We start from the raw sequence: 20,210 nt of genomic DNA, 5'->3' as shown, positions 1-20,210 counted from the left end.
TTTCAGGAAATCCTTCCTGGGACTCTGGAAGACTCCCTGGGGGACCCTTCTGAGACTTGCCCTCTGGGCAACCCTTCAGCGGGGCTCTCTATAGGGCTGTCCTTTGAAGTCTCCATAGGAGTGTCTCCTGAGAAGGCTCCCCAGGAATCTCTGGCAGCTAGGTGAGGAGGACCGCCTCCACCCTTGCCTGCTTCCTCTTGGGGTCCAGCAAGGGTGGTGTTGCCACCCCCTGCCAGCAGGGATCAGTGTCCCCCAGTATCGCTGCTGCCACTTGGTCCTTGGGACAATTGCCCTCTGCCTTGTACTCCAAGAAGTTGGGGAGCTGGTTGTGGAAGGTGGTGCTGTCAGAAACGTCAGGGACATTGGCCGTGTTGGGGACTATGATTAGTAATTGGTAGCATGGGTGCATTAGTCAAGTCGCCTTGTACCTGAACGATTGAAACGTATAAGAACCCCATGTAAAGGCACATTTGGGGTGCCTCAATTGGGCTGGGAAATGGTCTTTCTCTGAGACACCTCCAGACACCCCCCCTAACCCCCCAAAACTCAGTCCCTCATTTTCTCTAGCAAATGCACTCTCCAAAACTTTATCCAGCTTCGTAACAGAAGAGTCATTAATAGGTGGTACCTCTACATAGTTGTTAGAAATGTCCTTTGTATCTTGGCATTTATCTGTAATATCTAGAGATGCAAGTTTTTTAAAAATACATTCAATGGCAGACTTTATAGAGGAAGCTTGCCCTAATGTCTCTTTGCTCTCCGGAGATCCTTTGATGTACAAAGTATTTTCTTTTGAAATCAGTTCAGGTTCTTTTGATCTTCTTGGTTTGTCTTTATCTCTACTGTCTTCAGACTCACACTGCCCAAGGAATTAATCTTCAGTGTCCAAGGATTTTTTCCTGACCTTGTGCTGACCAGTGATATTGGGATGCATCTTATCGGCTTTTGTTATAATACTTTCAGCAACTTCTTCTTTGGTAGGAATAGTTTCACAATCCGACTGAGTAAAAAGTTTCCCAACCTCACAGCTAAAGTTGGAAGGAACCTTCCTCAATTCTTCATAGGCAAACTGTGCTTCCATCACTACGGTTTCCATAAGAGCATCATTCTCAGAAGATTTCTGAGGTCCAGGGGCACTGCACAAAATAAAACCACATTTTTTCACTTGAGAAAGTCCATCTAAAAGATGAATGTTAGGAGTAAAATCCCCTTTAGTAAAAAAATTGGTGGCTACTGGAAAACTCTGAAAGACATTCCCTTTAGAAACTTATTGTTTCCAACTTCCTCAGCTCCCAGAGAAGGGGGATATTTTTTCTCTCTTGATTCTGCAAGTATTGCATTAAACAAAGAACACCCAACACATCTGTCTCCCTCCACTTGCTGCTCTAAATGACATCGATAGCCAAACCCACTATATTTGCTCTCCTCCCAACTACAAAAAAGTAAACACATGGATTTCCCTCTCTGCCAAATGGCAGAGCAGAAGGTGGGAATTTACATTCACTTATCCTAGGGTGGAAAAAAGGGGAAGAGGCATAGAAAAAGTATTCCAGACAATGGAAAAAAATACAAAAAAACGTTCTCTGAAAAATTGAAAGTTTTCCAAGAGGCATCTGCCAGTATTTAATATCAGAATAATATATTGTCCTGGTTCTGGCAAGGATAGAGTTAATTTCCCAAGGAGCCAGGACAGGTGAGCCAAGCTGGCCGGGGGCTATGCCATACCATGTGACATCATGCTCACCAGAAAAGGGGACTGGGCGGGCAGGGGCGGGTTGGGTGTGTTGGCGTGGCTCCGGGGACGGGTCAAGCGTCAGGTCGGTGGGTCGTTGGATCGGTAAAATCGTTCTCTGTTATCACCCATTGTTACTATCTTTTATCAGCACTGTTGTTGATTGTTTCCCTCTCCCTTGCTGTCCCAGTAAACTGCCCTTATCCCAACCCTCGAGGCTTTGCCGTTGTTTTTTCCTTCTCCTCCCCATCCCGCCGGGGGAGGGGTGAGCGAGCGGTGCGTGGCACTTAGCTGCCGGCTGGGGCTAAACCACGTCATATATGCTCAGTGCAACACTCGATGTACAGTGTGGAATTCTCTGTACTGATTTAAATCTTTCTATTAAGTAGTATTAGCAGGCAGGTGTCGTGGTGCAACCCCCGCTCTCTTGAGCTTCTTGGTACTTGGCGCAATCTCTCCCCGCCTTTTCTAGGCCGCATACCTGAGCAGCAGACCAGACCATTAAGGCACCCCCTTAATTTGCCTGGTTCTTGCTTCCTTGGTAACGGTAACAATCTGGTAAATCTGTGCTTGAACTGTAACATTCGTGTTCCCTCATTACTTGGGAACAGTAGTGACAATCCTGACAACCTGTGCACCTGTGCCTGAGCTGTGGCCCAAAACGGGGGGGATATCAGAAAAGTTCTGAGTCTGCGCAACTGGTGGAAGGTACCAGAATATGTCGTCATCTGAGCTGGGCCGAGGTGAAAAGTACCTGACAAAAGCCAATTATCTCAGACCCTATAAATAGCGATTCTAAGTGAGACCCTTTGGAGCTCTCCTCGATCGCAGCATGCTGTGACCCATATCCCACCTAAGCTGAGGCACCTCTCAGGCGCAAACTTTGTGAGAATCATCTGCCAGGGCAGAGCCAGTGTTCCTGAGTCTCAACTATGGCCTGTTCAGGATGCCAACATGTTGTATTTACTCTAAACTCAGGGAGAGAAATTTTAACTACAAGCTAGCTTCCAGCCTTCTTGAGTCCCAGCTGTCACCTGTTGAGGAATGCTGATGCATTGTATTTACTCTGAACTCGAAGAGGGAAATCTAACTATAAGCTAGCTTTCTTCATCCACCTCTCTACTTATATACATGTTTTAATACATACATTTGCCTTTACGAGTGTGGGTGGCATGTATCACTGGGCCCAAATGTCTGTTTGTATCTGTTTGTCTTAGGTTTTATGTTTATCTATCTATCTGTACACTTTGATTTAAGATACCATATAGTAAGTTAGTGTGAATCTTGTCATCTTCAAATCTGTAGTTAAGTTGCTGATTTTATCATAATATATATTACTGAATTACTTGTAAATCTTTAAAATTAGTCATTAAGCGCTGCCTCATGCTGTTAATAAATTCTGAATTGACTAAATCAGAACTGTGTCAAACACCTTTCATTCATGACAACAGGTAAAACAATGATAAACTTGTATGAAATCTTGTTTTACTCAGAGTATACTCATTTTAGCTGATGTCCTCTGTCAAGCTGTTCAACTGGCTGTATGTGAGAGATTCTAAGATTATTTCTTGAGGAACTGGCAGCAAAGCTATAGGCATCTACAATTAAAGCACAGAAGTTAACAGACAGACAAAATACCATCTTTAGTAGCAAACTACTGTTCGCAAAATTTCTACAGTAGATGTTAAACAGGATCATTTTGAGTTCTATGCTCTATCCTCATTTTACACATCACCCCGCTCACCCCCCGCAATATACTTTATGAAGCTCATGAAGTATTATCTCAGCTGAATTTCTCTTAAGTTGACATGTGCTCATATGTCAGCTCAGCTCTGCAAGTTATCATGGGATAATAGCACAAACTGTTATGATGAAATTTGTGGTGTGTATTTTCTTGGTATTTCACATTATAATGCTCCTGAATACCGAATATATCATAGGTGAGAAATTCTAGATGGAACAAACATAACTTACTGTTTCAAGCAGTTCATTTGTTGTAGAAAAGAAAAATATCAGAAGGTTTAACAGTTTGGACTTGGCAAGTGGAATCATCATGTTTCAGTCCATTTTCTTTAGATTCATTATCTAAACTAATCGCACCATTTAGTGCATCATTTTTTGGCAACTCACACTGTGATCTTTCTTCTTCAGCATTCTGACAGGAAGAATGGGAATTCTGCAATGTGTGAGCTAACTTTCCAATCAAAATTACATTACAAGATATTATGTTGTAATTCCTTTCAAACAAGTCCTTCAGCTCCTCAGATTTTCCTGAAGATTCTGTACCATAAGGGACTGCATTATCAGAGCTGAATTTAGGATTTCCATTCACTGCTGTCTCAACAAAAATTTCATCAGGAACTTCCTGTTTGGAAATGTTAGTAGCAACTGACATTGTAGACATGTAGACTGACATGTAAACTCGGCTGCAGAAGAATTTCTAATTGTGGATGAAGGAAAAGGCTTGCTTAGATCCTAAGCTAAGACAGTCAGGTTGCGACACAGTCTGACGTGCAGGCAATTTGTTATGAATACTGATAGTCCCAAAGCCGGACTGTCCCCGAGCCACGCGTCCTGTAGCTGCCCCGCCCCTCCCCGACTAGCCCCCTCTTATGCTGAGCGTGACATCATATGGTATGGAATACCCCCTTGGGCTACTTTGGGTCACCTCTCCTGGCTGAGTCCAATCCCAGCTTCTGGTGAAAATTAACTCTATCCTAGCTGAACCCAGAACATTAACCAAAACTACCAACTGAATATTAGATAATGGTCTTCCTACAGTCACTGTCCTTTTCAGAGCTATAACTCATCCTTACACCATCTGTGGCCTCAATTTCTCCTCTTTCTTGATAGAGCCAGGTACAGAGAACAGATATATAGCAATGCACACGTGCGCAGCAGTTTAAGGCCAAGCAATGAAAGGTAATAAATGACATGGAGAATTTCAGGTTTGACAGAACTGAATTATACAAATAGTAATCTTTTCCTAGCACAGAATGAAAAATACTTGACAAGAAGAAAAATGTAATGACTGTAAAGTAAATTTATTCTGAACACATTTGCTATTTCTTATTACCTGATCTAAAAAAGTACATAAGCTTGCTGATTGGGAACTGGTTTGCTATCAGAAAGGTCTATGGAGGCATCATTCATTTGATACCAAAGTGCATTACCAGCCCACAAATGAAGACAATGATATCTTTAGATGAGTTGCATGCTTTCCAAATGATATCACAGGTAGAACACAACAGAACATACCAAAACAATTCAAACAAAACATGTAATGCCACCTTTTCCCCTAAGAACAATGGCTACCAGTAACATTTTAATTTCTTTACAGCTCCTCTGGCCACCTTTATGCCTTCTGGTGGTTGGCCCAGCTCCTTTCCCAGGGGATCGTGGGAAGGGCGGTGGACGGGGCCCGGGTGCATGATGAGGCCCCTCACCAGGGAGCTCATTCTGCTGCTGTGCGCTTCTGGTGTCAGTGCTCTGCTGTTCCGTCAGTCAATGGCAGCTTTTGAGCTGGCTCAGCTCTCTGGACAAATGTGTTTTGTCATTTATGGAAGCAGAGGTGTCTGAAGTAAGAGCTTCAGGACTAATCAAGATTAACCAGCATACAGTGTAGAAAGTACACTTGTATGCAGCTTTTTTTTTGCTGGGTTGTATTGTGTGTGAGTTTTTTGTTTGGTGGTTTCTTTGGGGTTTGTTTTTTTTTTTTTTCGCCCCAGGTCAATAATTTTGTATTGAGTGTTCAGGAGTTTGCAAGATGATTTAATAGTATGCTTTTTTTTTATTCTATGTGCATGGTGTTTGCCTGAAGTTCCTGACTTTATTGAAGATGGAACCTTGTTTTTTCACCAGTTTTTCTGTATACTGTGTAAGCTGCTGATATTACCTCCCTTAATAGGCCTGATGGTGAGATTATTTATCAGAGGTTAGGGTGAGCATCTTGTATGCATCTGTGTATGGAGTTTTAGCATTTCTCAAGAAAGCAGTAGGGATGTGAGGCATAGCATCTTTCAGGGTACGGGACAGCTCATTGCTTTTCCCAGTCACCCATGGAGTACCAGGTTGTTACTAGAAGCTTTGCAGCTTGCAGCAGGCTCTTCATAGATCATAAGTGTCAGGACTTTGCTTATTTTGTGGGCCTGTAGCAGAGCCCAGAGTTTGCAGGGAAGATGGGAGTTGCCTGCAGAATGCAGGGCACAGCTCAGAAGAGCGGCTGACTCAGGGGGTTCAGGGGTGCAAATACAGGGAAGGAGCTGTCAGGAAGGAGTGGGATTCCTTCCCTGAGAGTTCAGGAGAAGAGGAGTTTCTAAAGTTTTGGGACTGCGGGATGGCTGGGAAAGGGAGGAAGGTTCATCAGCCTTTCTCAGGTTTGTTTTGCAGTTGGATTGGGTTGTTGATGAAGTCTGTTCCGTTTCAGTTTCTCCATAGCTGGTGGGAGGTACAACAGTCATGAGAGAGGCAGTGTAAACCACCTGGCCCTCTGCATCACAATGTGCAGGCCTGAACGTCAGAAGAGTCTCATCTTGTAAAGCATGAGGTACATTAAAATATGCCCTCCTGAACTCTGAGGTCTCTGCTTCTCTGTGCCTTTTACTTTCTTCATTCCCTGACTTAATTTTGTATTCATAGCTTTGCTGTCCATCTAGATGTCACAGTCATTGTTAGAGACATTGACTAGGCACTTCTTTCCAGCACAGGTTTGTGTCACTGTCTTCCCTGGAGTTTCTTGGAGAAGAGGATATGTAGTATTTGTGCTCCTAACACTCTCCAGCCAGGGATCTTTATTTTATCACAGTCCCAGGCTCGCAAGCTTTTTCTCTATTCCAATTTTACCTTTTTCCTTAAGTGTGCAATGAGGTTTGCTCTAGTATCAGTCGTGGCAGTTACGTTCTCTTGTTCTTGTTGATCTGTTCTGTTTTTAGCACCAGTTTCTGTAGTCTTAAGGTGATCTAAAAGATCTTTGAGTCACCATGTCACAATTAATGTGTTTTTTCCATAGGCTGACTACCTCTATAATTCCCTAATGGGCTTTGTAGGTAAGGAGGTAGTTTGTCACTTGTTTTCTGTGTACTATACCACATCTTACTCAGGTCTTGATGTTCCTATTGGTTTTTTCGTGCCAGGTGGGCACATTGGTAGCCATTCCGAGGGTCTCATGCACCTCAATGCATCAGCATAATGCCAGCTGAGTGCTTCCTTTCTTGTGTTAGATGCTCAATGCACAGATCTGTCCTGCATGTCTCAAGTCTCAGAAGTCTATGGAAGGTCTTGTCTCACAGCAGTGATCCAGGATGTGTTAGCATATCTGCTGTCAGTCTGTTTTCATGGAGACCTTTTCTGGGACTACTTCTTCCTTGCATCCTCTTGGTCTTAGGTCTTAGAGCCTGGCTTCTCATGTGTTCATTGTCAGAGTTGCAGATATATCTTTTTTTGTCATGGGCTGCAGTGCTTGACTTCTGGGGCAGCTGTAGATTCTTCCTCTCAGCCCCCTAGGACTTCTCACCTAAAGGCATCTTCCCTTTGGAGTGATTCCTCTTGCCCAAGAGTCTTTCTGTGCCTCTGGGTCAAGTCATTCATCTTGTGTGCAGTGTCAGTCTGCACATGTGTCTGGGTTGGAGTTGCTCTGCCAGGGGCATAGCAATTTTTAGTCATGGAAAGAACAACAATAAGAGCCTATAGCTTATGTTGCTGTACCTAGAGTGTTCAGTTACAAACCTTACAGTTCACTTCAGAGCAACTAGCCCTCAGTAGCAGGTGAGGATGCCGAAGGGATGACGGGAACTCTCTGGGAGAGGCTGCTGGAGTGCTAGTTGAGCAGATTGAATCTCAAAGGTGTTAAGGCTTGTATGCTTAGAGTTTAATGTTGTTTTGATTTTCTTAATGGTAGGCTGTTGTTGGACTCTAGGTGATATTCCTAAATGGAAACAAGACCTTTGGAATTGTTAAGCTATTGCTCTGCATCTGGGTGATTTGTTCAATGCTGGATTTTGCAGATGCAGAGGGACGAGTCGTGTGCCAAAGGGTGACAGAGGAACCTCCTGCAGGGACCTCCTAGTTAGCCAATGTGTGGGGTGGGGTTTTTTTGTTGAGGATGGATTCAGATCCCTGGCATTCTGAAAGCTAAGTTGAGGGACCAGGGCTGGGGAGGGTCTGAGAGGAGGAGGGGACAAGGTTGTGAGTTGTGGGGAGTGAGGCATGTAAAGTTAGTGTAGGGGAGAGGGCTGTCCAGGAGTAATCCCCTCTGAGCAGTCGAAGGGAGCGGGTTACTTCTCAGCATGGTTCTAGAGTGTGCCGGGCAGGGCAGTTCCAGCTTGTGTTTGTGTTGTGTAGCTTGTCTTCTGTGTCTTAGACCTTCCTTGGGTCTCAGTGTCCTCTTTGCGCTCAAGGAGCACTGCACACTTCTTGGGTGCCACCCCTAGGGTCTTGAATGCCCATATTCATTGGCACTGTGCCACCCAGGCGCTTCTCTTCCTGCATAGCAACCTTACAGCACGGATCGGTATTGTGTCTTGGAAGTTTCCAGTCAGTCCCCTTTTGCAGCATAACTCCAGGCTGTGTCAGCAGCTCTGCACTCCAGCAATCCGTTTTCAGGGACTGGCCCTTCTTCCCTGCATCCTTACATTCTTAGGTCAAGACAGGCTTCTTGCACATCCATCATCTCAGTTTTGACAGTAACTTTATTTTCTAGGTGCAAATCAATGTGCAAAGCAGGATATCCACACCAGAATGGACTTAAGCAAGGTGAATGACTGATGTGCTGAAGTAGCATTTTTTTGAGGTGTCATATTATCGACATAGCTAAAATCATACCCGGTCATTTAACAGGTGGGGGTCAGGCCTCGGCACAGCAAACCAAAGAATCTGACTCTGAGCGGCTGAGGTAAAGGGGCAGGAGAGAGGAAGGCGTTTCCAAGGAGAGCATCATCACGGTGGAGGTCGACACCAGCTGACGTGTTGGCGACCAGCAACGAAGAGGAACTCGGTGGATGGGGGAGCCTCCCGGTTAGATGATGTGTTCCCGATGAGGATGGATTGTGGACCCTGCCCTCTGAAAGGTAATTCAAGGGGCAAAAGCGGTGGGTGGGGTGGGGCCGGGCCAGCAGGGGGTTTAACGTCAGGGTTGCAGGGAGGGACACTTAGTCAGTCTGAAGTCTAGGGGCAGATAGGGGTCCCGGCTGTGAACGTTCTGGCCTCTGTCTGTGTCTGTCACTTGTGTTATCTGTACTCTTTCATATGGTGCCTTATGGCAAGTCTCTACATTCTGCCCCACGGGCTCTCTGCACTTGGCACACACCTCGGCAAGCATCCATAGGGTCTGTAACGCCTGGCCACTTCAGAATAAAGCCCATCAAGCACTTATCTCGTGATCAGAGCTTAAAGCGTGTTTTGCATCACAGAAGTTTCCACAGGGTTGCCTTTGCAGAGATGGTCTGGGCCAGACTGACAGCTCTGCTCTTGGAAGATCATCTTCCACAGAGATTCCATACCGTGTTTCATCCTTAGGGGCTTGGGTCTTAAAGCCTGGTTTCTCACGCATCCATTGTTCTGGTGTTGTATTGCAGATATTGTTCTGGTGTTGTAATACAGACTGTTGCTGCAGTCTGTATTGGTTTTGACTACCATCTGAGACCATCTTGTTTTGTAGTGCTTTGTGTTGTATTGCATTGTGTAAGGCTCTGATAACAAGTGAACGTCGCAAACATCCATCTTGACCCAAGCAGGGATAAACTGATAACGAGGGAATGTGGCAGACATCCGTCTCGGTCAAGGACAGAACCTGCAGAGGCAGGACAACGTCTTGTGAGCCCCTTCCCTATATTCCCCTATATGTCCATGCATGCCTGTGAAAGGCCATCACTCAGTCGACCCTGAAGTGGGGGGCACAGTGAGACCCCCCAAGACCCCCACAACACACCAACTCATTTCTGGAACATTCCTGAGCACATACTGCACCTGCTCTGTGATGACAGACCCCTGCTTATGCGGAGCATTTTGGGTTATAAAAAGGGGAAACACAAGTTTTTGGCATGCACCCACCACCTGAGGACTACAACTACAAGCAGAGAACATTGCTGGATCCAAGGGTGGTGATATCTTTTCTCTCTCTCTCTCTCTCTCTTTTCTTTCTCTCTTTCTTTTCCTCTCTATCACTCTATCTCTAACTTCATTTTCAGCACATTAGGGTAATATCATCACAGGTTTTGCTAAGCAATTACCTTTCATAGTTCTGCTAAGTTCTAAGTATTTTTATAACTTTTGTCAAGCCACTATCTTTTGTAGTTCTGCTAAGTTCTAAGTAAATTTGTGATTTGTGAACCTCTAGAGTAATTCTTGTTACTCCTGATTACTGCACAGAGAATTAAAAAGTTAACCTCACCCTCATCCACTGAGTGGGACGGGACATTAAATTGGCATCGTGGACAGGATTCTCTGTGAGAAGTGGTAAAGAGGTTCCGTAAAGGGGATATCAGCCAGAGTGCTGAAGAAAGGAGAACTGATTTTTGGTTGAAGCCGAAATCTCCGACAGTAGGTCACAGCAACCCAGGATAAGCCTTGACTGCTCCCCACTGTTGGATTTGTTAAAGAGCTATAAGGCTTGCCCGACCCCGAAAGGGCAGAGCTGGGCTGAGGGACACTGGCAGTCCCCGACAACTGTAGCGGAACAGATAAGAGACTTGGCAAAAGGAAACAAGTTTAAGCCTGGAAAGGGAAAGGCTGTGGTTTGTGGTGTCTTGGGAGCCGCGTTGATAGCTGCCCAGAAGGACAAATACGTTGTCACACAAGCTGAGCGGGAGGCAAATGAGTCCCTTCAGGAAGTGGTTAGAAAACTACAGGCAGAATTGGAAATGGAACGGGTGAAATGGCAACTAGCTGAAAACATGTTAGCAGATGAGAAAAGAATCACAGAAAACTTGAAGGGTAGCCTGTGAGATGCTTTTGTGAGGGAAAGAGAGCTGAAGTTGCAGCTCCCTGGGGACCTTGAGAGTGAACCAGGATTTTCTAGCTTATCAAAAGAAGCCGACCTGATTGCGAGGGAGGTTGCCCCTCGCTACCCATGGGAGGAGCTGAGGGCAGTGACAGAACCTGACCCTATGCCCAAGCTCCAGCCACTTACTAAAACTGAAGTCGTGTATGACGACGAAGATGCGGAACCCGCCGTTACCACTAAGGAGATACCTTATACTGTTACTGAATTGGCAAAACTACAGGAAAAATATAGTAGGCAGGCTAAGGAAACTGAGACTGAATATGTGTGGAGGGTCTCCCTGACAGGCGGAGACAGAATAAGGCTGTCTTTCAGAGGATGAGGCTCAGGGATATTGGGGTCCCGGTGTTATTTTGACCATAGATGACAAGCGGGAACCTTGGTCCCTGACCCAGAGGGGAGGCGTATTGGGCCGGAGGGTAAGACCCCTTGGAGAGAGGAGATCCTATTGCCATCCCCACCCCTGCAGTAAGCCAGCTTACAGAGAGTGCACAGAAGGCGGCTTGCCTCCAGTTGATGCGTGACAGGCGCCTAGTTCCCTGCCAACCTTTGCTGATGCTGTTGTTTGCCAATCCAGATAGGATGACTCCCTTGATTAGAGGGTTACCCGACTCACTGAAGATTGATGCTGTGCAAATCCAAGACCGGCTAAGAGCCACTGTAGCCATGGGACCTCAGGGCAGACCGGGTCTTACCTGGGGGGAAATTGCACGGGAATTGATCAGTTATGGCTGGCGTGTGGGGTACGTTGGGAAGGAGGGGAAGGCACAAGCGGCAGTCCATAGGACCAAGACAGAGGAGAAAATGCTCTGCCCCTGAGATGGGACCCTTGGGGGGGGGGGGGCGCTCAAGAAATCGATTGTGGAAGGAAGGTCTAGATAAGGGTATTCCCCAAGAATTAATGGATGGGTTACCCCTCACCAATTTGCAGCTGCTGGTAAACATGTGGAAACCAATAGACAGAGGCCGGCCGGGAAAGGAAAGTGTCCCCACAGCCCCTGTACCTCAGAGATCAGCTGCTCCCACAGCTCCCATGGAGGGGCTCACCAACCCTCCAAAGTTGGGAAACTTCTTGTGCTGTCCCCAGTGAGTGAGCTGGGGGATGGCCAGTGGGTATATTTTAGAAGGTTCACTGAAAACGAGCAGCGGAACCTACTCGTAACCTTTCCCCTTGGTCTCTTTAAGACTCCAGTCACTTTTCTGGTAGACATGGGCCCAAATGTCTGCTTTAAATGCTGATACCGCAGACCAGAGTGGGATTGTCCCTGATAAAAACCAGATATGGGTTACCGATTTGTTTGGATATTCCAAACCCCAACCTACAGCCCAAGTAAAGTGCTGCCTACCAGGAGACACCACCCCCACTGAGACCGCTATGGTATTGGGAGTGCTCCCCACAAATATTCTGGGATTGGATTTACTGAAAGGGAAGTCCTGGATGGACTTGGCAGGGAGGGAGTGCAAGTTCAGATTGCATGGGGCCCTAGTCAACAGCTTTCATTCCTGCCACTTACCCTTTGGGAGAAGGTGCTGGATAATTCCAATTTTGGAGCTGAGCCCCGTGAAGAGTGCAAGTGAACGTTGTATGCCTTACATGTCTAACCATGTGGAGAGCCCCAGTGTTGGTGTAACTGTGACAGGGAACGAAGGGAAGGTGAGGATCTTCAACAGCTTTCACTTCAGGCAATTACCCTTTGGGAGCACTTGCTGAAAAATACAATTTTGGAGCTGGGCTCTGTGAAATGTGATAGAGTGAGTAACTGCTACATGGTTAGACAAGCACGGGGCCTTGTCCTTGTGGGACTGTCAAAAGGGTGCCAAGGGAAGGCGAGGGTCAGTAACACCTTTCTGTCCTGGCACCTTCTGAGTGGGAGCAGTCGCTGGACGTTTTCAACTTTGGAGCTGGGTGCTGGGCAAGTGTTACCGAGAGCGAGTGGAGACTTAGCCGTCTAGGAATGGAAAGCCACTCGGTCTTGGGGGGACTTTGAATGGGCTGCCAAGGGAAGGGGACGGCCAGCAATAGCTTTCAGTCCTGACAGCTTCTGGGAGAACTCGCTGGGTAATTGCAATTTTGGCACCAGGCTCCGTGAAACATGATAAAGTATCTGTTACGTGGCTAGACACACACAGATCCCTGGTCCTTGTGGTACTGTGAAAGGGGTGCTAAGGGAAGGTGAGGTCCAGCAACAGCTGTTTATTTGTTTAACTTATTGTTTATTCATTAAAGAAACAATAATTTAATCCACTATACATTTATACATAGGACTGCCAAGGGCTTGAATGACTGTCAGGTTTTAATACAATAAGATTCTAAACAATAATATTCAAAGGAAAGAAGGAACATGTTTTCAAAACAATTTATAGTGCAAATCAAATAGTGAAGAGGAAAACGATGGACTCTGCCAGAACACCCAATAACTTTTTACCATCTATCCTGCCTCGCCCTGGAGAAAACGAGAAACAGCTGCCTGGCTGCCTCCTCCACGCCTGCCAGCAGCCCTTTGTGCCCGCTTCAGTTGTGGTGCTGGAGAGCCAGCTCTGAGAGTGCAGCTTCAGGAAAAGAGATGACATCTGTCTGCTGCTGCGTAATGCGCATCGCCCCTTCTTGGCTTAGCGTCCATGCAAAGGGCTATTGTGAAACACTCACTGTCTAAGCCATCAAAACACAAGCAGGCACACTGGTTTGTGTAAGAGCTTTGCTTTCATTAGGGGAAAAGGGGGACATTTCTAGTCGTATTTCACCGAGTGAGGTACAACAGGAGACTAAGAGAACTCGTGTTTGCATGTAGAAACTGCTTCATGTATAAAAGGTCTCAATGCTAAATCAGACTGGTAAAAAATTATCCTTGAAAAATATTCTATTGGGAAAGTTCAAAACAGGGAAAAGAGACAGCCATATTCATAACTAAACTGCATGGCACGTATTCACCAAGCACGCTATGAAACTGAAATACCTGAAAGCAACCAAATCAGACTGATCACATTTAAATTTCTTAAAGAAAACTTGAGGTGGTCAAGAAATGAGTAAAACCATTCAGGACTCCCACCCCTAAATGCTCCTGAATGCATCTTTCTAACTCGGATTCCTGAAGGCAAATATACCTTTCTTTACGTTTGCTCTCAGATTCCTTCAGCTTTGCTTTCAAATATTGTACTGTAACTTCTCTCTGCTGCAGAGTCGTCAAATACTGCTATGGACTTTCTGCTGTGATTGGCACCACAAGAAATGTTTCTCCTTGATCGTCTGAAAAGGAAAAAAACCAAACCATCACATAACATCACTCCTACAGTTCTTCAGTCCTGGCAAAAGCATTCCATAGACTGATACAAAGCTTGACCCATTTGGGGCTCCTCTGTGTCTGCACAAGTGACTCCCTCTGGCAAATCAAAGGACTTGAGAAAACGGCCAATTTGCAGCTATAGTGCAAAATTTACTCTTAATTGTACTTGGTTTCAGTGCCATTACATCAAATGAGACTCTTAACTTTAAAATACCTCGCCATCCCCTCACCCAAAACAGGAGGTGTGCCCAAGAGTAGGCAGCTGAGCTGTAGACACGGCCAGGTGAGGTCATGTATGGACCGAGTTCAGCTCCACAGGTGAGTTATGAAGCTGTGCACCCTGAAACCTAGATTCATAGTACCTAGCTTTAGGTGTCTATCTGACATGCTGGGCTGTTGAGTTGCCTGAGAGAGAGAGAGAGAGGGAAAGACCAGCAGCGCGGTGGCAATTTCTTCTCTGCAATATGTGTTGCATGCTCTGGCAGGTATCCCTTCTCTTTCTCGTACAGGAAACTGCACAGGGAGGTGCCTAAGGCTGGGCAGGGTGAATTGTCACCCAAGTGTCTAATATTTTCCCTTCTAGGAAAGAACCAGAAACTCCACATGGGAACTGATGGCATGAAACCACATGATGGAGCCTGCCTTGGAGTGAAAACCAACTAGAAGGGCTTTGACTAAGAGTAACCTTGAATTTTACAGTGCTGAAACAACAGTGCTTTTACACGGGATGGAGCACCCCGCTGACTGTCGAGCCCCCATCAGGCGGAGTCACACCTATGCTGAGGAGCAAGATGACCTGCTCGGCAACCCAGGCAGCTGACGCCACATTACAGCGCAGAGAAGGTAAGCCAGTGCGCTGAACACCGGGATGCTGGAGTAAAGACTGGCCTCATCACCGGGCTGCTGTTGCTTCCTTTGCGTGAGCCCGAGTTGCTGCTGCTGCTGGCTGAAGCAGCCCCGTAATTCTGACGGGTGGCAGCAGGACGCAGCTGGTTTTTGCACAGTGGTGACAAAGGGTCCTTTTCACAGGAAGCAGGTGGGCTGGCTCTGGACTTGTGGGATAAGGATCCATTATTGCCACCATAAGGGCCATGGCTGGAGGGGAACCAAAACAGATAAAAGCGTATTTTTTTTCCTTTCCCACTCTTTATTAAGAAAGATGCCCATGCGTGGAGGTTTGCACTGCTACCTTCATCCTCTCATGGAAGTTGTTCTTCTAAACTGTAATGAAAGGGCTGGGTTAAAAAACATACAGAAAAAGGCAAATCCAGCCAGCAAAAGAGAAGCCTTGAACATAAACCTTTAAATACCGCAGAATTATGAAGCAAAATCTCTGCTCAAAATTTGTCTGACTTGCTTTCCTCCCGTCTCTGAAAATGGAACAGTTCATAAGGAAGAGATGGTTGGGTGGCTGCTGCAAACCTTCACCACAGCGCTGCAGTTTGGGTGATTTCAGAACTATTTGACAATGAAGCGCAGGACTGTGGTTTGTGACAACATGGCAATCTTTTGCTTCCAGCAGCAGACATATGGACTTCAGGTGCTGAAATAGTGGCCATGCTGCTTCAAGAGCTAAAATCAGCTTTGCTCCCTGGAAAGGAAAAGGGGCCAGTAAAAACATGATGGAAATTACAACTCAAAATAACAGTTTTCAAAATCACAATGAATCACAAGCATCCTTCCTGTGTCTGTCCTGTCTGAATTTTAGGCGTTGCATGAATTTTCAAACATCCCTGAGGACAAGTGCTGGGTTTGTTCCAGATTTTCAACAGTTCTTCAGAACTGGCACTTCAGCAAGAGCCGGAGAAACATTGGGACACAAAACCCTGACGCTACAGAAGCCGTTTTAGGACGTGGCTGGGAACGTTTGCTGTGACAACCTGTTTGCTTTCTCACAGCCATCAGTACGTGAAGGAGGCTGCTCACGTGGCTCCTTCAGGAGCACAGTGATTAGGAGCACACACTTGTAACTGTAGATTTCGCTTGCTTTAAACCACAGGAAAACACGACGCGCCGGGAGGAAAGCTGCTTCTCTTTTGGTTTCTGAGATGATGGACACTTATGGGACTATATCTACAAATGTGCATAGGCTAACAGAGTCTATGTACATGTGTATACGTACAGACATAGGCAGGTTGTCGTGGGACATGCAAGCATAGCGAGGCAGTTGCAATAGCCTTAAAATAATCCAGTAGTCACGCATGGTGCTCAAGTGCTTCTCGGCTGTTAAGCCATCTATCCAAGTACTGACTTTCTACGGATCACAGCTTTATTTCCCAAGCTCTGGCATATATAAGGACAACTGCTCTCATTTTGCTAAGGCCAGTAGTAGGTAGATGTACTGAGAAAGTCTCATCATCTGGAAAGCATCCTAACTTTAGGGTGGGTTTTTCCCAGTCTGTCACTCAAATGGCAAATGCCCCAAGCCAGAGCCAGGTCTCACACTGCAGAGCCACAATAGTGTACGATGACTTTATCCGAGGGGATGGAAATAACGTTCCAACACCCTTTACACAGCTGGTTGGGGGGGGAGCATCTCTCACCTGAGAATTTCCGGGCACCGTCCCAGGCACAGACACTCCCGTCGGCAGCTGCAGACTTACCACGAACCCCATTTTTGCTGTCTTTTCCACGAGGGGGGGATGCAGCTGCAGCTACCATCATCCCCACCGGGGCAGAGGAACCTTCAGGCACACAACCTCTCTTAAACTTCGCAGAGCTGGTGGTGATGTGCATGTCTTGTACCCCTGAGCACCCTGGGCTGGGAAAAGGCCTCGTCGGAGCACGTCTTCACAGCCTTAAAGAGGACGACACTTCCAGCAACCATCCTTACCATTCGGCAACTCTTAGCAACCTGTCTGAGGATTAGACGGGTTCGGATTTAGCTTCATTTCTCTTAAAACCTTTAACTCACAGCTACATCTCCAGTTCCAACCCTTAACAGCATAAGCAGTGTATTTCCCAGAAACACTAATGCTGCTTCTTTTCCTTTTAACATCGGCTTCTTCTAGCAAGATTGGTTTTGTACAGCACAAGCAAACAAGGAAAAAAACCCCACACTGCTCACGTGCACTGACAAACATCAGGAAAAGAAGTGGCAAAGAAACGTTGAAGTCTGCTTTAGCATTTCGGGGTTTTCTTCAGATAACACCCTTAGAAACGACCCCTTTCAAGGGCAAAGTCTCCCGGGGGAAACGTACTCGATTCACAGTGACAAGCCCATAGCTGACTGTGGGTTTGGTTCCAGCCCCTGGCCTTTGGCTTACTACTCGTTTGATTTACTATTACTATACATGAGACCCTCGCCTCGGACCCCTCTGCAGCAAACCCCCAAATCAGTTCTTTGCATAGCTCCACTTTGAACATCCTAAGATGTCAGAGATGAGGAAACAGGGGATGTAAAGGAAAACAGAAAAGGAAACCATCTATTGATTCTTGAGGAAACATTGCTCAGAAAACCCTTCAAATCCCAGGATTCTCATCAGAAAGGCATTCATAAGCTGGAGGAATTCCAAAAAAGGTCAACAATAATGATAGCAGCATTACAGGGCACTGTTTATGAAGGGAATGCATTTTGTGTATTCTAAGATAGAAGGAAATACTGGCAGCACTGTTTATCACGGGGAGGAGGAACACAGCTGGAAACCTGTAAAGAAAACCACGTAGCAGTAACACCACAGGATTCTGGCTGCCATGCGTGTTATTTCATGAAAAATCACTTGGAGCTAAAAGGTGACTTGGCTGGCACGGCTCGCAGCCTGTCCAGCAGCCCAGGCGCTCCCTGCAAAAGTCCCATCTCCGCATCCCTCACTCACTCAGGTTTGCAGTTAGAGCCGTGGCTCTCTCATGGACCAAGCGCAAGGCTAAGCTCAAGGTTGCAGGCATCCCAAGGTGAGAATCTCCCTGTAACAGTGGGCTCCCCATTTGCTGTAAGCCTGCAGCAGTATCAGGACAATGAACGGGCCAGAGAGAGAGAGAAAGCAGTTATGGGGTGTGTGCTGGGAACTCGCCTTCAAACCCCCAATAAACCAGTTCCCGAATCAGACCAAGCGGAACAGCTTCCCTGGGAGCAGACTCCCTGCCTCCCCGCTGCCTGCCCAGCAGCCTGCTATTAGGGCACTCTTCTCCTTTGTGCTCAAGGCCATCCTCCAGAAGAGGCAAAAAGAGCTAAATCTAAGTTTCTTTTCCATTTACTGAACTAAGTAATGTGTAGCTCCTGTTATTTCTTTCTCTTTTTTTTTTTTTTTTTTTTCCCCTTGTGAGGAAGGAGAGAATGACCGAACTGCAGAAGACTTGTGCCCGAGACCCTGCACTGCAGGTGGGCTGTGCCACCAGCCCAGAGCTGAGCAGGTCATTATTTAGGACAGATGGGATTCAGGCTTTTGCCTTTTACTTGCCCATTCCTCCTTTTTAACTTGCTGACTTCTTTTTGGGATCCTCCATTTGTGCTCTGACGCCTGGCCGCTTGCTGCAGCCCGAGAATCTTCTGAACAAAAGGAGATACATCTCCTGAGAGGCCAACCACTAATTGCCTACGTCTCTACTAAGCAATACCGACAATCATTTTTTAGAAGGGCGTGGATCATAAAATTTGTGACACAGAATTAAAAGATTGCTTTTGTAGGCCCCTTTCATTTAACAGGAGCTTATAGATTTGGGTTCAAAAACACAAAACACTTGAAAGCCGAAACTCTTTTGTAGCTGCTACTTTGCTTATTCTCCGTTGAAAGAAATACTTGGCTATTTGAACATGTTTCCCACATCAATTCCACTACATTTGTTTAAATTAAAACTTTAAATCTAAAATATACAAAAATCCAAACTAAAAAAAAAAAAAAAATAGCGCTATGCTAATCATTTTTCCCTAACTTTTTAAGCATCTTTTGCTCAAAGCACCTAAATTCTGATCATACCCAATATTATCTCTCAGAAGTTATAGAGCACCTTTTTCACTTCAATGCAATGTAATCAGCTGATGTCCTAATAATACTCCGCTCTCCTGACACAGAATTCATGGTGCAAAACGAGATACAGAATCTCCCTCTGCAATGCTAGGTGCCTTGGGCAGCGGTCCTCAGAAACAGGACAAACGGAGAGTGCCTAAGCTTATCAGGGGTGAACAGAAGAGGAAAAGGCATCTAATTAGACCCACCTGAAGATCCAAGTGTGATCTTCAAACACAAACTTTCTTCCACAACTGAATGTCTAAGACTGACTTTTCTTTCCGTTAAACAAAACTAAACCAAACAAAAAAAACAAAACAAGAGATAAACACAGGACACAGAGACTGCGCTTGGTCTCAAGAAGGTCTAACAGCAGTTGTCAGAGACCTGATGAGGAACACAAGAGACTGAAGTGCGATTCGTCTGACTAAACATGGATGTCTCTAATGCAGACACCCTTGTCCAAGCCAACCTTGGTCCCATCTGTAGGCAATGGAGAGTTAGTCAGTGTAACAGGTGAGTTCAAGGTCCTGTTCATCTCATCCTACAGTAAATGCTTATAGAGTTGGTCAGAAAGACCGCGCACTAGATTCACTGATTTTCTTCGTTATATCTCCTTTAAAACAAAACAGGACCTCAGTCCACTTGGGCAGGCGCAGACGATTACAACCACGTTACAGATACACAACTGAGGTCAGATAAATTACTGTCCACCTCTGCTCTATCCAATTTGACTCGAGACCATGACTTTGTGTCTCCCTCACCTCCAAAACAGCTCCCGTAACCCCCAGAAGAAGGGAAATGGCAGATTCACCTGTTCAAGCCATTCCACTTCCTGTGAGCAATGGGACCGGTCACGGGGTCAGAAAAAGAGAGCCAGTCGCCATCCGCAGCCCACAGCTCCTGAAGGTCATTGGAGAAGACCTGTAGGTTCAAATTTCACCTCTTCTGACTCCAAATACCGAGGGATTGATGCCAGACAGGAGCTCCAATGGCATCTACCGGCTGCACTGGGTCTGTCGACCCAGCTGGGAGGAACTCTTCAAAAACTGCCGCAGGGACCCAGACATTCTGAAGCGGGGGGGGGGGGGGGGGGGTATGCAAATGACAAACCCCCCAACAGCCGCTTCCACCCCACCGCCACCCACCAGCCCTCACAGCGCTGGTCGCCTTCCAGACCTCACAGCACCCACTGCTACAACACACCAAACGTTCACAGGGTGATGCCCCTCCATGCTCAACTCTAGGACGCAAGCTGT

The 20,210-nt window shown here is 46.2% G+C and overlaps 1 long non-coding RNA gene across 2 annotated transcripts; it reads left to right on the top strand.

Annotated features, from left to right (window-relative positions):
* The first annotated feature begins 5,288 nt into the window (after positions 1 to 5,288).
* On the top strand, positions 5,289 to 19,971 carry LOC142604798 (uncharacterized). 2 transcript variants are annotated; one of them, XR_012838636.1, is made up of 7 exons: positions 5,289 to 5,609; positions 6,159 to 6,278; positions 8,430 to 8,482; positions 8,567 to 8,796; positions 13,904 to 14,326; positions 14,592 to 14,851; positions 19,727 to 19,971. It is a non-coding gene; the product is annotated as an uncharacterized LOC142604798 (long non-coding RNA). The 2 variants fall into 2 exon arrangements; XR_012838637.1 differs by lacking the exons at positions 13,904 to 14,326; positions 19,727 to 19,971 and adding an exon at positions 15,717 to 15,879.
* Positions 19,972 to 20,210: the final 239 nt, after the last annotated feature.

This window comes from Balearica regulorum, chromosome 22 (assembly GCF_011004875.1).
Source record: "Balearica regulorum gibbericeps isolate bBalReg1 chromosome 22, bBalReg1.pri, whole genome shotgun sequence".
Taxonomy (NCBI): Eukaryota; Metazoa; Chordata; class Aves; order Gruiformes; family Gruidae; genus Balearica; species Balearica regulorum.
The sequence above is the reverse complement of the archived record's forward strand: the minus strand, read 5'-3'. Positions and strand labels throughout refer to the sequence as shown.